The 14,444-nt window shown below is 41.1% G+C and overlaps 1 protein-coding gene across 2 annotated transcripts in view; it reads right to left on the reverse strand.

The window, feature by feature from the left end:
• Nucleotides 1-14,444, reverse strand: part of TG (thyroglobulin) — a 230,637-nt gene that overhangs the window by 9,020 nt on the left and 207,173 nt on the right. The gene's annotated exons all lie outside the window — the stretch shown is intronic.

Here is a 14,444-nt window from a genome sequence, read left to right on the forward strand (position 1 = left end):
CTATTGTAAGCCCTGTAAGCCCCCCCCTTAAGCCTTACCTGGTGGTCTAACGGGATTTCGGGCAGGAGCAATCTTCCCATGCTCTTGCTCCGTGCAGATTGCTCACAGGAAATGGCTGCCTTGAGCTCCCATCGTAGTCCGCGAGATGACGGGAGCTCAAGGCAGCCATTTCCTGTGAGCGATCTGCATGGGGCAAAAGCATGGGAAAATCGCTCCTGCCCGAAAACCCGCTAGACCACTAGGTAAGGCTTAAGGGGGGGCTTACAGGGCTTAAAATAGCCGGGTGGAAGTGGGGGTTAGGGGCAGAACCGGCCCAAATATTATTTGCGGTTTTTAAATATTCATGGGCTGGCTCTGCCCCTAACCACCGTGGATACGGAAGGAGAAGTGTAAATATAAAGATAGCAGATGTAAATTAAAAAAAGAAAAATAACAATCACCACTTTTCTCTCCTTTTCTCCTCCCAGGTCTGGTATCTCAGTCTCCTTCCCTTTCATCACCTCCCATGCTTTGGCATCTCCCTCCTCTCCATCCCTCCCCCATAGTCTAGCATCTTTCTCTCCTCTTTCTTCTCTTCCCTGCCTTCACCACATGGTCTCAGTCAAAAATAAAGAAAAGGGCAAATAATTCAACCAAAATACTAATGTTGAGTGACCAAAAAAGAATATAGCAACTATTATAAAAGTCACTCTATGTGTCTTTACAAAAAAATTCCATCAAATGTTATTCAACTGTTATTGAAGCTTATGCTCAGAGACATGAAAGCGAATGTACCGCCTCACCACCCAATCATTGCATTGTTCAATACAGTGTCAAAATGGTAACAATAGTCACTATTGAAATTGTAAAAGCCAAACGAGCTATAGGCTTAACATCTTATATTGATAACTGTAAGATGAAGAAAACTTAGCTTTCTAAATTCATTGGTTCCGACGTGACACATTTCGGGCCTGCTTCAGGGAACCGACATTGCTCTGCTACACCACCTCAAACTTTGGGTAATGAAGTTTCGTGTAACATCAAGACTATCACATTCTCGCCATAAAATTTAACTTCTTCCTGGAAATCTAACGGCGTTCACCACATGGTCTGTTATCCCTTTCTTCTTTTCCTCCTTCTCTCTATCTCCTCTCCATGCTCTGGCATCTCTATGTTCTGCTTTCTTTTCTTCTTTCCCTCCCAACCCCATGCTCTGGCATCTCTCTCCTCTGCTTCCCTTCCCTCTCTCTCTCCTCTGCGGTCTGGCATCTATTTGCCAGTGAAAGTAAGGAAAAGTAGTTTTTCTAAGTACCTTTGTGTCTTATATTGCTATGTAAGTCTGAGGCTTTTTCTCCCTCTGATATTGGGTGTATGGTGGGTTGGAGCTGGGAGGTCACTTGATTCCACGATCAAACAACAAAATTTTTTTTAAAATTTATATTATATTATAGTGTTGTAGTTCCTCACCATTATCTGTTAATCTATTTCTCCTCGCCTTTCCCTTTTCTTTTTGTCCTAGCCCCCCCCCCCCCCCCCCATGGTCAGGCATCTCTGTCTCTTTCCCTTCCATCTCTCTCTCCCCCACTGTGGTTGGGTCTCTTTTCTCTCCTCTGCTTCCCTTCCCTCCCTCCCCCATGGTCTGGTATCTCTCTCTCCTCTCCCTTTTCTGGTGGTCCTTCTTTCTTCCTTCCTTCCTCCCTTCCAATTTGATGGCTTTCTCCTTTATCCTTCCCTCCCTCCCTGTAATCGGGTGCGACATTTCTTGAACCTCTCTCTCTCTCAGCCACTTGTAATTTTTAGACCGCAAGCAGCTATAATGAGCTGAACACACTGCCTCCAGCGGCCCTTGAATATTTCCCTCTGCTTCAACATCCTGTCCCCTTGGTATGCCACTGGATGGGGCAGATGCTAGTCGGAAGAAGGGAGAGATGGGGTAGTTGCTAGATGGAAGGGAGGGAGAGAGAAAGAAAGAGGGCAGATGCTGGATTGAAGAGAGGTGAGAGAAAGAGGGCAAATGATGGATGATGGGAGAAAGAGGATAGTTTTATGGACAAACTGGAGAATAAGAGGAAGTGGAATAGAAGAGCCAGAGTGAGAGAAAGCCAGGGCTTTTTTTTGAGGAGGTACTGAGTACTGGCACCTTTTCAAATGCTTAATAAAAATGACCCATGGTTCCCAAGTATTAATAAAATAATTCAAGTTCTAGCCCATTCAGTGCTACCTTTTCATGGATTCTGTGGCTGATTGCAAGAGGCGTGGCTACTGTGGGGTGGATCCCTCAGTGATCACTCTACTCCTGAAGAATAGCCTGGTATTTGAGTACCCACACCTTTTTGGCTAGAAAAAATGCACTGGGAAAAGCAATGGAAAGCTGTAGTTAGAAACGGCAAAAAGATGGAAACTGAAGACTGTATAATAAGAAATAATTTAAGTCTGGACAAAGAGGCAGAAAAATAAATTGAAGAAAGCTGAAAGGAAAAGGAAGAATTACAACATGGCAAATGGGCAGAAAATCTTGGCAAGAGAGTTAAGAGAAAACAAGGAAAGCAGAAACCAGAGACTGAAACTGGCGCAATTAGAAAAAAAAAAAGAAAGTAAATGGCCAGGCAACAAAGGTTGAACAACAAATTTTATTTTTTAGTTTAGTCTAAGCTAGTGGGGTAGCTGTGTCAATAAAGTTAATAAATAGAAATTGAAAACTGAAACACGATTTTGGCTTCTAAAAGCTAATGGAAAAATATATTTAGTCCAATATGATGGTATAATTTTTTTTTTATTGGTATTTGTTGCTTTGTAATGTAGCGATTGCAATATGTCAGTTTTTAAAATGTAGACCTGATATCTTTATATTTTGCACAGTACAGGGGAACATGCATCGCCTTTTCTTTTCCTCTGGTGTTGCTTTTTGGGGATACAGTTTAATTTTTCTCTGCATATTTTTACTATACCATACTATTAATTATTTCTATAGCACTACCAGAAGTACACAGTGCTGTACAGAGTCACAAAGAAGACAGTCCCTGCTCAAGAGAGCTTACAATCTAAACAGACAAGACAGACAAACAGGATGTCATGGATATAATTAAGGAGAACGGTTAATTTTTATTTGTGGTTACGTAGGGCTCCTTTTACTAAGCAGTGATAGCGTTTTTAGCGCGGGCTAAACCCACGCTACGCGGCTAGAACTAACACCAGCTCAATGCTGGCGTTAGAGTCTAGCGCGCAGGGCAATTCTGCGTGCGCTAAGCGCGCGGTAAAACCGCTATAGCAGCTTAGAAAATGGAGCCCTTAGTCTTATTCTATACTTAGGGCTCCTTCTACTAAGGTGCGCTAGCGTTTTTAGCACACGCACAAGATTAGCGCACTAGCCGAAAAATTACCACCTGCTTAAAAGGAGGCGGTAGCGGCTAGCGCGCGTGGCAATTTAGCGCACGCTATTCCGCACGTTAAGGCCCTAACGCACCTTTGTAAAAGGAGCCCTTAGGGTCTATCTGTGATCTATGTGTGTGAAAGAGATATGTTTTTTTCAGAGAACTGATTGTGCAGGATCAATCTGTAGGAACCCGGCTTGTTTAGCTTTCCAGTAGGTACAATATGTTTTAGTGCTACCTTTTTCAAGGTAGGCCCCTGTTTTGTGAACTGTGGTAGTAAGTACTATTATGGTATGGCAGAATTGCTTTGTAGGTCCTGAGTGACATATGTATTACTTGGCAGTAGGCCTTGTTCTAGATTTTGGGTTTAGATTACACCTTTCTCAGTAGTATCTCAAAGCAAGTTATATTCAAGTATGGTAGGTATTTTCCTGTCTCTGGAAGGCTTACAATTTACGTTTTGTACCTGAAACAGTGGAGGGTTTAGTTACTTATCCAATATCTCAAGCAGCAGCATGGATTTGAGTCCTGACATCTCTGGTGCTCATCTTGCTACTCTAACCATTATAGCTAAATAATTCATACCTGTATTTGCTTCACCTAGTGTTTTGGCAACTCAAGAGTAAACCTAAGGCTGGCAGAGCTGAGGTCTTGTGCGCCCTCACCTGGAGTACTGCGTCCAGCACTGGTCGCCGTACATGAAGAAGGACACGGTACTACTCGAAAGGGTCCAGAGAAGAGCGACTAAAATGGTTAAGGGGCTGGAGCAGTTGCCGTACAGTGAGAGATTAGAGAAACTGGGCCTATTTTCCCTTGAAAAGAGGAGAGTGCAAGGGGACATGATTGAAACATTCATGATAATGAAGGGAATAGACTTAGTAGATAAAGAGAGGTTGTTCACCCTCTCCAAGGTAGAGAGAACGAGAGGGCACTCTCTAAAGTTAAAAGGGGATAGATTCCTTACAAACACAAGGACGTTCTTCTTCACCCAGAGAGTGGTAGAAAGCTGAAACGCTCTTCCGGAGTCTGTTATAGGGGAAAACACCCTCCAGGGATTCAAGACACAGTTAGACAAGTTCCTGCTAAACTGGAACGTACGCAGGTGAGGCTGGACTCATTTAGAGCATTAGTCTTTGACCTAAGGGCCACCGTGTGAGCGGACTGCTGGGCAAGATGGACCACTGGTCTGACCCAGCAGCAGCAATTCTTATGTTCTTATACCAAAAATATTAATAGTGGGGTGTTAAAAAACTGATTTGCCTCGAGTACCAAATATGCTACGTATGCCACTGGTACACAGTACTCTAAATGAGGTCTCATCGCAGATTTATACAGAGGCACTATCATCTGGTTTTTCCAGTCGGCCATTCCTCACGCCATGTGCTATTCTTTACAATCAAAGACTTCTCCCAACCAGCAACTGGATATAATAGTATTTATGTAAGAACCCATTTGATCTTAATCAGGAAAATGTGTTTTTATAGTGAGAACATGTGTGGTTGGAGAGAGTAATAGGTAGGACAGGAATGAACCATTAGTCAAGTACTACCCTAGCAGATGTGCACAGTTGTTTATTCCTGGATTTAATATAGTGATCCCTGGAGAATTCAACAATAGAAGGTGGCATGACTGCAAGAGCTGGAGCACTGGAGCTAGAAAGAGGTAGTAACAGTGACATAGCAAGAAAAGCTGGCGCCCAGGGCAGAAAGAAGAGTTTGGCCCCCAGCATCCCCTCCCCCAAGTGTGTATGGTGGGGGGTCTCTTAAATACACTGCCTTCAGTACCTCTTAAATTCTTCGGTTCTTCATCGACAGTGAACGGGGTCTCTTGTCCACTGCTCAAGCCAGCTCGAGTCTTCCCTCTGGTGTAACTTTGTAGTAACTCTGGTGTAACTTCACTCTGGTGTAACAGGAGGTTATCAAATTACCCAATTTATTTAGCATTTGATATACTGCATTGGCAAAACATCTATGCGGTTTAAGCACTTGGGGGCCAGTGTGAGCAGGTGCCCATGCTCAATGCCAATGAAGAACAGAATTTAAGAGGCATGAGGGGTGTATTTAAGAGAACCCCTATTACTTGGGCAGGGGGGAGAGGTGAGATGCTACTGTTAGCACCCAAGAAAAGAATCTGGGTGTCATCGTAAACAATACGATGAATCCTTCCACATAATGTGTGGCGGCGGCCAAAAAAGCAAACAGGATGCTAGGAATTATTAAAAAAGGGATGGTTACGAAGACTAAAGATATTATAATGCCTCTGTATCACTCCATGGTGCGACCTCATCTGGAGCATTGTATTCAATTCTGGTTTCCTTATCTCAAGAAAGATATAGCGGCACTAGAAAAGGTTCAAAGAACGACCAAGATGATAAAGGGGATGGAACTCCTCTCGTATGAGGAATGACTAAAAAGATTAGGGCTCTCCAGCTTGGAAAAGAGACAGCTGATGGGAGATATGATTGAAGTCTACAAAATCCTGAGTGGAGTAGAATGGGTACAAGTGGATCGATTTTTCACTCCGTCAGAATTTACAAAGACTAGGGGATGCTCAGAATTGTTAAGCTCTGGAACACGTTGCCAGAGGTTGTAGTAAGAGCAGATAGTGTAGCTGGTTTTAAGAAGGGTTTGGACAATTTCTTGGAGGAAATTAGTCTGTTGAGTAAGACATGGGGGGAAGCCACTGTTTGCCCTGGATCGGTAGCATGGAATGTTGCTACTCCTTGGGTTTTGGCCAGCTACTAGGGACCTAGATTGGCCACCATGAGAAAGGGCTACTGGGCTTGATGGACCATTGGTCTGATCCAGTAAGGCTATTCTTATGTACTGTGCTACTGCTGGGGTGGCACCCCTACCAAGACGTAGTCCGGAGCACTCCGCTCCCTGCCCCCTTTATCACGTCAATGGGTACTAATTTTTGTTAACTTTTTCTCTCCTTCTACAGGGAGTTGCAGTAGAAGCACCACAGTGAAAACTACCTCAGGTGCCAGGAAAACCCTGGGTTTATCAAAACTCCTGCCCACTAGGTCTCTAAAAGTGTTCTAGGAATCAAACGTAGCTAACACTTCCTATTTGGGAAACATTGGCATGGAGGGAAAGAAGACTTTGATATTGCTGTATGGTAGAAACTATTATAAAGAACAAAAATGACAGAACATACTGTATACATACAAATTGATTGCCAAATATTTATAAAAGCTGTTTATAACATTAAATCATGTCCATATAAGAAAACAGCATTTAGATTTTAACCAATAATTAGTGCATAGAAGTTTTTATCCAAAAATTTTATCCAAAAATTTTTTTAAGTCTTCAGATTGTGCCATCCACCAGCCAATTGATTCCTGGCTGAGACATTTTATGGCAAGTTCATCCTCATCAGACTTGTTTTAATAAAGTGTTTCCTAAAGCGTCGGGGAGGGACCTGTCAGCTCCGACATGTTTCGCCAATGGCTTTATCAAGAAGAAGTCCCCCCTTCACGATTACTCTACTGCATCCCAACTTAACTTCTGATGAGGATGAACTTGCCATAAAATGTCTCAGCCAGGAATCAATTGGCTGGTGGATGGCACATTCTGAAGACTTTAAATAAATTTTGGATAAAAACATATACATAAGCATGGATTAATGAGAGAAAGCCAGCATGGATTTAGTCAAGGGAAATCTTGCCTCGCCAATCTACTGCATTGCTTTGAAGGGGTGAATGAGCATATGAATAAAGGTGAAGCGGTTAATATTGTGTATTTGGATTTTCAAAAGGCATTTGACAAAGGACCACATGAAAGAAATTAGAGTCATGGGATAGGAAGGAAGTAATATTCTTTTATGGATTAAGAACTGGTTGAAAGATAGAAAGCAGAGAGTGGGTTTAAATGGGTGATATTCTCAATGGAGAAGGGTAAATAGTGGGGTTCCCCAGGGGTCTGTGCTGGGACCGCTGCTTTTTAACATATTTATCAATGATCTACATTCTAGAGACAGGAATCACAGTTCCCCCTCCGTATTCGCGAATTCCGTATCTACTGATTCGGTTATTTGAGATTTTTGACCAGAAATTTTTTGGGCTATTTTTAGCCATGTAAACCCCCCCTCCCCCCCCTTAAGCCTTACCTGGTAGTCTAGCGGGTTTTCAGGCAGGAGCAATCTTCCCACGCTCCTGCCCCGTGCAGCTCGCTCACAGGAAATGTCTCGAGAGACTACGGGAGCTCAAGGCAGTCATTTCCTGTGAGCGATCTGCATGGGGCAGGAGCATGGGAAGATCGCTCCTGCCTGTAAACCCGCTAGACCACCAGGTAATGCTTAAGGGGGGGCTTACAGGGCTAAAAATAGCCAGGGGAAGCGGGGGATAAGGGCAGAACCAGCCCGAATATTATGCACAGTTTTTCCATATTCGCGGGCCGGCTCTGCCCCTAACCCCCGCGAATACAGAGGGGGAAGTATAACTTGTGGGATAATTAAATTTACTGATGACACAAAGTTGTTCAAAGTTGTTAAATCGCAAGAGGATTGTAAAATATTGCAACAGCACCTTGTGACACTGGGAGAATGGGCATCAAAACGGCAGTTGACATTTAATGTGAGCAAGTGCAAAGTGATGGACGTGGGAAAGAAGAACCCAAACTATAGCTGCATAAGGCAAGGTTCTACTTTAGGAGTCACTGTCCAGGAAAGGATCTCTCGGTGTCATTGTTGAGAATACATTAAAACCTTCGGCTCAACATGTGGTGGTGACTAAGAGAGCAAATAGAATGTTAGGAATTATCAGGAAAGGAATGGAAAACAAAGATAAAAATGTTATAATGCCCTTGTATGGTCGCCATATCTCAAAAAAAGAAACAGCAGAATTAGAAAAGGTATAGAGAAGGGCAATGAAAATGATAAAAGGAGTGGGACGACTTCCCTATGAGGAAAAACTAAAGAGGCTAGGGCTCTTTAGCTTGGAGAAGAGTCGGCTCAGGGGTGATATGATAGAGGTCTTTAAAATACTGAGCAGACAGGAAAGGGTAGATGTGAATCACTTGTTCACTCTTTCCAAAAATACTAGGACTAGGGAATGTGATGAAATCATTTAGCTTAGCAGGGTTTAAAAAAAGGTTTGGAAAAATTCCTAAAAGTCCATAGTCCACTATTGAGTTGGCTTGGGGCAATCTACTGCTTACTCTTAGGATAAGGAGCATATAATCTGTTTTATTACTTGGGATCTAGCTAGGTACTTGGGACCTGAGTTGGCCATTACTGAAAACCTGATACTGGGCTTGATGGACTTTCGGTCTGTCCCCAGTACAGTAATTTTTAAGTTCTTATGTTCTTGATGGTCTGATACAACTTACGGAAAAATAGCTACCTTTAGGGGGGGAATTCATCAATCGGCAATAACTACATTAGAGTGTGTTAATCACATTAGCATGCGCTAACAACTAGCACATGCTAAGCGCTAAAGACACTCATTACATTTCTATGGGCTTCTTCAGCGTTTACTGTGCGCTAATGCAATTAGCATGCATTAACACCCATTGATAAATCCCCTCCTTATTTACCAGTGAGATAAGTATTCATAAACTGCATTGATTCAGCTTAGTCTCACAGAAGGCTGACTAGAGTAATAATAATAATAATAACAGTTTATATACCGCAGGACCGTGAAGTTCTATGCGATTTACAATGATTAGAAATGTTACAGATTGAATGGAATAAACAAAGTACAGACTTAGTGGTTGATAGTTCTAGCGATCGTTTGTTGAGGACTAAGATTGTATAGGTTGGTTTCCTAAGTATTTCAGGAACAGATGTGTTTTTAGGCATTTCCTGAATTCCCCATAGGTAGTAGGCACGAGCAATTGTTCAAGGTCTTTACCCATAATGCTGCTTGATGTGCTAAAAGATGTTGGTGATGACTTTTAAATTTACAACCACTAACCGGTGGAGAAACAAAGTTCGGGTGTGAGCTTCGCTTGTGTCTGCTGGTTGTGAAGGAGAAGAGGCCTGGTATGTATTTAGGGGCTAAGCCATAGAGAACCTTGAAGCAAAAACAGCCAAACTTGAATTTCACACGTGCCTTCATCAGCAGTCAGTGTAGAAGTCGATAGGAAGGTGTCACATGATCAAACTTCTTCAGTCCACAAAGTAGTCTAACCGCTGCATTTTGAACTAGTTGCAATCGCCGCATATACTTCTGGGGGAGTGCCAAGTAGGCGATGTTACAGTAATCGAGTTGGCTCAGTATAAGGGATTGTACTAGAATTCGAAATGATGAGGCATCAAAGTAAGCTCTGATGGACCGAAGCTTCCAGAGGGTGAGAAAGATTTTTCTGATCAAGGAGTCTACCTGGTCTTTCATGGTCAGGTTCTGGTCCAGTGTTACTCCCAATATCTTCATAGTGGGTTGAATGGGATAACTAAGGTTATTGATGCACATTGGTGCTTTAGTGTCAAGTGGGTATGGCGATGCTATGAAAAATTTTGTTTTCTCTGCGTTTAGTTTTCGTCTGAATTCAGTCATCCGTTGCTCCATCCGATTTAGTAGCTCAGCTCAGCTATTTCATCACTGCCTGTTTCCATGTGGAACTAATTTGTCTGAACAGTACACGTATGACTTTTCCTAATATTAGTGCACAGTGAAATGAGTGGGTGGAAACTAAACTTAACTACTGAGAGTATAACAAGTCTTGGAGAGGAGCCCAGAAAGTAGGAGCCAAAGGAATTATTAATCTTCTCCATCAATTACATGGGGACTCAATATTTTTTCCTGCAACTTGAGACTTTTGGAATTGCATATCCCCTAAATTAAACATAGTTTGATTTGTCTGATACTCATGCATAGGGGTGGTAAACAGCCAACATACTGCGAAAGAGATGAAAAAGAAATCCCACGCGTGGTCTTTCTACCTCTCCCAATTGTATGCATTCATTTATTGCAAAGCCTGTACCGTCTGAAAATCTAAGAAATTTAGTAAACTGACCGCTTGGTTCATACAACGAGGCATCGCCCATTACTGGAAACGTAAACCTTAGCTGCAGGACTGAAAGACTCATATCAAAGTATTAGGGGGAGAGTGTGGCGGAGTGGTTAAAATTACAGCCTCAGCACCCTGGGGTTGTGGGTTCAAACCCACGCTGAACCTTGTGACCCTGAGCAAGTCACTTAATCCCCCCATTGCCCCAGGTACACTAGATAGATTGTGAGCCCACCGGGACAGACAGGGAAAAATGCTCGAGTACCTGAATAAATTCATGTAAACCGTTCTGAGTTCTCCTGGGAGAACGGTATAGAAAATTGAATAAATAAATAAATAATAATTTTCTCTATTCCTAGTCATGCACCCTCCCCTGAATAACTCCCCCAAAAGATTACAGTATTGCCCGGCAATAATGGAGAGCTTCACTTTCTCTCCTAACAAAGGACTAGATTCTATATTTGGCACCTAAAAATTCTGGCAACTTCCCTCCCCCCCCTTTTTTTTTTTTTTTTTACAAAACCCTAGTGCGCAGTGGTAACAGCTCTGACGCTCATAGGAATTCTACAAAAAATCTCCAGTACAGGCGTATTTTTCACTCTCTCCTAACCTTCCTAGGAATGAAAACTTGGAATGACCTCACAGAAACAACCAGAACGGAACCTAGCCACACCGCATTCCGGAAGAAACTGAAAACTCTTCGCTTTGATACCTGAACTTTACATGAACCTCTCAGTACACCCTTTCTGCTAGTCAGTCACATTCCCTTAATTCTCCTCTTTTTTCCCCCCTACCTCCTTCACTCTGTTCTTCTCCTTTTCTACCTTCTTCTCTCTAAGTCGTCTTGAGCCTGCATAGGTTTCAAGTTTATTTATTATTTGATTAATCGCCTATTCCAAATTCTAGGCGATGTACAAATTAGTAAAATAAATTGTCTAAAATATACATGACATAGACCATATAATTAACAAGGGGATAAGTCACAAAACGAACTAATTAAAATAAGACAAGAATACAATAGGACAGGTGGGATAGAAATACAATCTTGGATAGGAAAGAATCAACAATTAAAGGTAAAACACAACAGGAATAGAAGGACAAATAAATAGGTAAAAATAAAGGTACACAAAAGAGCAATTGATGAAAGAGCAAATTAACATTTCAATTAAGTATTGAACGCATCTTTAAAAAGAAAGCTCTTAAGTTGGCTCTTAAATTTTTCCAAATTCTTCTCCTCTCTTAGGTATAGCGGGAGTGAATTCCAGGTCTGAGGCGCCGTAACAGTAAAAATAAATTGCCTTCGAGTATTGATAATTTTGAGAGTGGGGATGACCAACAAAAGTTGGTCGTTTGATCTTAAAAATTTGGGAGAATTATAAGGTATCAATGCTTTATAAATAAAAGCTGGAGTTTTATATAATAGCGATTTAAATGTAAGTAAAGATAATTTGTATAGAATGCGATGGGATACCGGAAGCCAATGCACGATGCCCAGATAGAAGATTAGATTTTGTAAAAGGGGGAATTAATTGGTAATTTTTTAAAAAATTGTTTTTTTTAATCACTTTCATGGCGTGGCCCTTTAACCAAATTTTAAAAAACCACAATTTAGTTGTGCACGGATTATAATTAGGCATCGGCTAGGTGTCCGTGATTAGGGTGCCTAAGCTAGGCATCATTTAAAGCAGTCGAACTATGGATGGCTGCTTTTAAATTGAAATTAAACTCAGAAAAAACAAAATTTTTCTTAGTAACTCCCAATGATAAAAATCAGATACAATGATACATGTAAATGGGTTGGATTATAATATCGAACAGTCCTTAAAAATATTGGGAGTCACTTTGGACAAACACCTTACTTTGGAAAAACATTCCGATTTGATATGTAAGAAAGGTATCTCAGTGCTCTGGAAGCTCCGAACCATCAAGAAGTACTTCGACGAAGCTTCTTTTCATTTGTTAGTCCAATCTTCTATTTTAAGTATTTTAGACTACTATGACATTCTATATTTGGGTGCTCTTTTTTCTTTTTCTTTTTTATTTGAATTTAATACATTTACAATACCATAAAGATATCAAGGAAAAAAAGGTTTCCATACAAATTTCCAATACAACAAACAATACAAAAAAACAATCCTTTACAAGCCCACAAAATGGGGAGACATATTGCTTATTTACTAATTTAATTTTAAAGGAAAACAAAGAAATGGGTTGAATTCCAATGAACCCAAATCATTCCCTACTTAATTAGGACATGGACTTTCCTAACCTAATTTCTCATCAAAGAATGAAAAAAGGAAAAGAAAAGAAATCTCACTTCTGTTCACGGGCTAGTAAAAATTGTTGCAGTTGAATGAGATCCCAAAAAGCAAATTCAGTATCTTGCATCTTAAGCAAACATTTACTAGGAAACTTTAGATAAAATGATGCCTCAAGTGCCAATACTCTAGTTCTCAATTTCAGAAATTCTTTTCTTCTAAACTGGGTAGCTCTTGAGACATCAGATATTTGGGTGCTTTTAACAAAAACCATCAATAAATTGGGAGTCCTCCAGATTACGACTGTCCACCTCATTTTCGGTCTAAAAAAATAGGAGCATATCTCCCCCTTCTATCAAAAGCTCCATTGGCTGCCGTTCGAATCCAGAGTATTATTCAAATTCTCATGTACAGTGGTGCCTCGCATAAAGAACGCCTCGCACAGCGAACGCTGCACACAACGAACTTCATGTCATGATTCATACAACGAACTTCGTTTCACACAACGAAGTCGCCCGAGCTTCCACGATCGCTGCCGATGTATTGCATCCTTCCGCGCAGGCACTGCAGGCAGTCGTTAGTCACTGCGCTTAACTTAAAGCACGTATCGCGGCAATCGTTCTTCATTACGAATTAAATCACGCACGCACGCACGTATCACGGGCAGTCGTCCTTTTAAGATAAACTCATATTTTTTATATATCATGGCTTCTAAAAAAAGCAGGAAGGTGATTTCTGTTGAAATGAAACGGGAAATAATTAGAAGGAGTGAATGTGGGGTAAAACAGTGTGACCTCGTCAAAGAGTTTGGCCTCAGCAAGACCACCATTTTCACCATTTTGACAAATTTATCTTTTTTTATGTCATCTTAGCATATTTTATGCTGCAGAACGAATAATTTTTTTTAACATGTATTGTTATGGGAAAACGCGTTTCACATAACGAACTTTTCGCATAACAAACTTGCTCCTGGAACGAATTAAGTTCGTTGTGTGAGGCACCACTGTATCTGCTTTAAAGCAGTTTATGGTATTCTCCCAGGTTATCTCATCCCTCATTTTACCTTGAGTTATTCTAATAAGAGCTCCCGAAGAGTACACCTGTTTGCATATCCTTCAATAAAACTCTGTCATTACAAAAGGTTCCTTGAGAGAACCTTTTCCTTTCAGTCGGTCAAAATGAATACATGGCTCGCAAAAATTGTTCTAGAAGCTTCCTCCTATCTTGACTTTAGAAAACAGATAAAAACACATCTATTCAACAGGCTAGAATCTTAATGCTATTTATTTTTTTTTAATCTAACTTTTATCCTTTTAAATTGTTTGTATTTCTTAATATTGCTAACATTTTATTATGCAAAATCTTTAGAAGATTTTAATCTGATGTATGCATTTGTATTGTATATATTGCACTGTATGTACTGTGATTGTTGTAAACCGCCTAGAACTCTCAGGTATGGCAGTATATAAAAATAAATTATTATTATTATTATTATTGTAGAATCAGGCTTGCGTGCCATTTATAGAATAGGACTCAGCACTGGGAAAGTACCTAACGCTAGGCGTGGCCATCGACACCAATGGCAGGATTCCACAAATGGCGTCAGTAGTGGCAGCCACCTAAAAAATGGTCACCAATCGCATGTCAATCATGCAGCAGTGCCATTTGCAGAATCATGGCTACCTCCGACATAGGTGTAGGAAATGACTTCAAAAATGTATTTATTTTTATGGCCCTAGCATCCTGTCCTTACTCTTTGGTTACATTGACTGGAATGAGAGTGGCACACAAGCAGACCCTGTCCCAGTGCAAGAAACCCTACAGACAATTAGAACACTGTCATAGAGATAGCCCAATCCTTCTAAATTGCTCATGGGTCTCCC

This window comes from Geotrypetes seraphini, chromosome 2 (assembly GCF_902459505.1).
Source record: "Geotrypetes seraphini chromosome 2, aGeoSer1.1, whole genome shotgun sequence".
NCBI lineage: Eukaryota > Metazoa > Chordata > Amphibia > Gymnophiona > Dermophiidae > Geotrypetes > Geotrypetes seraphini.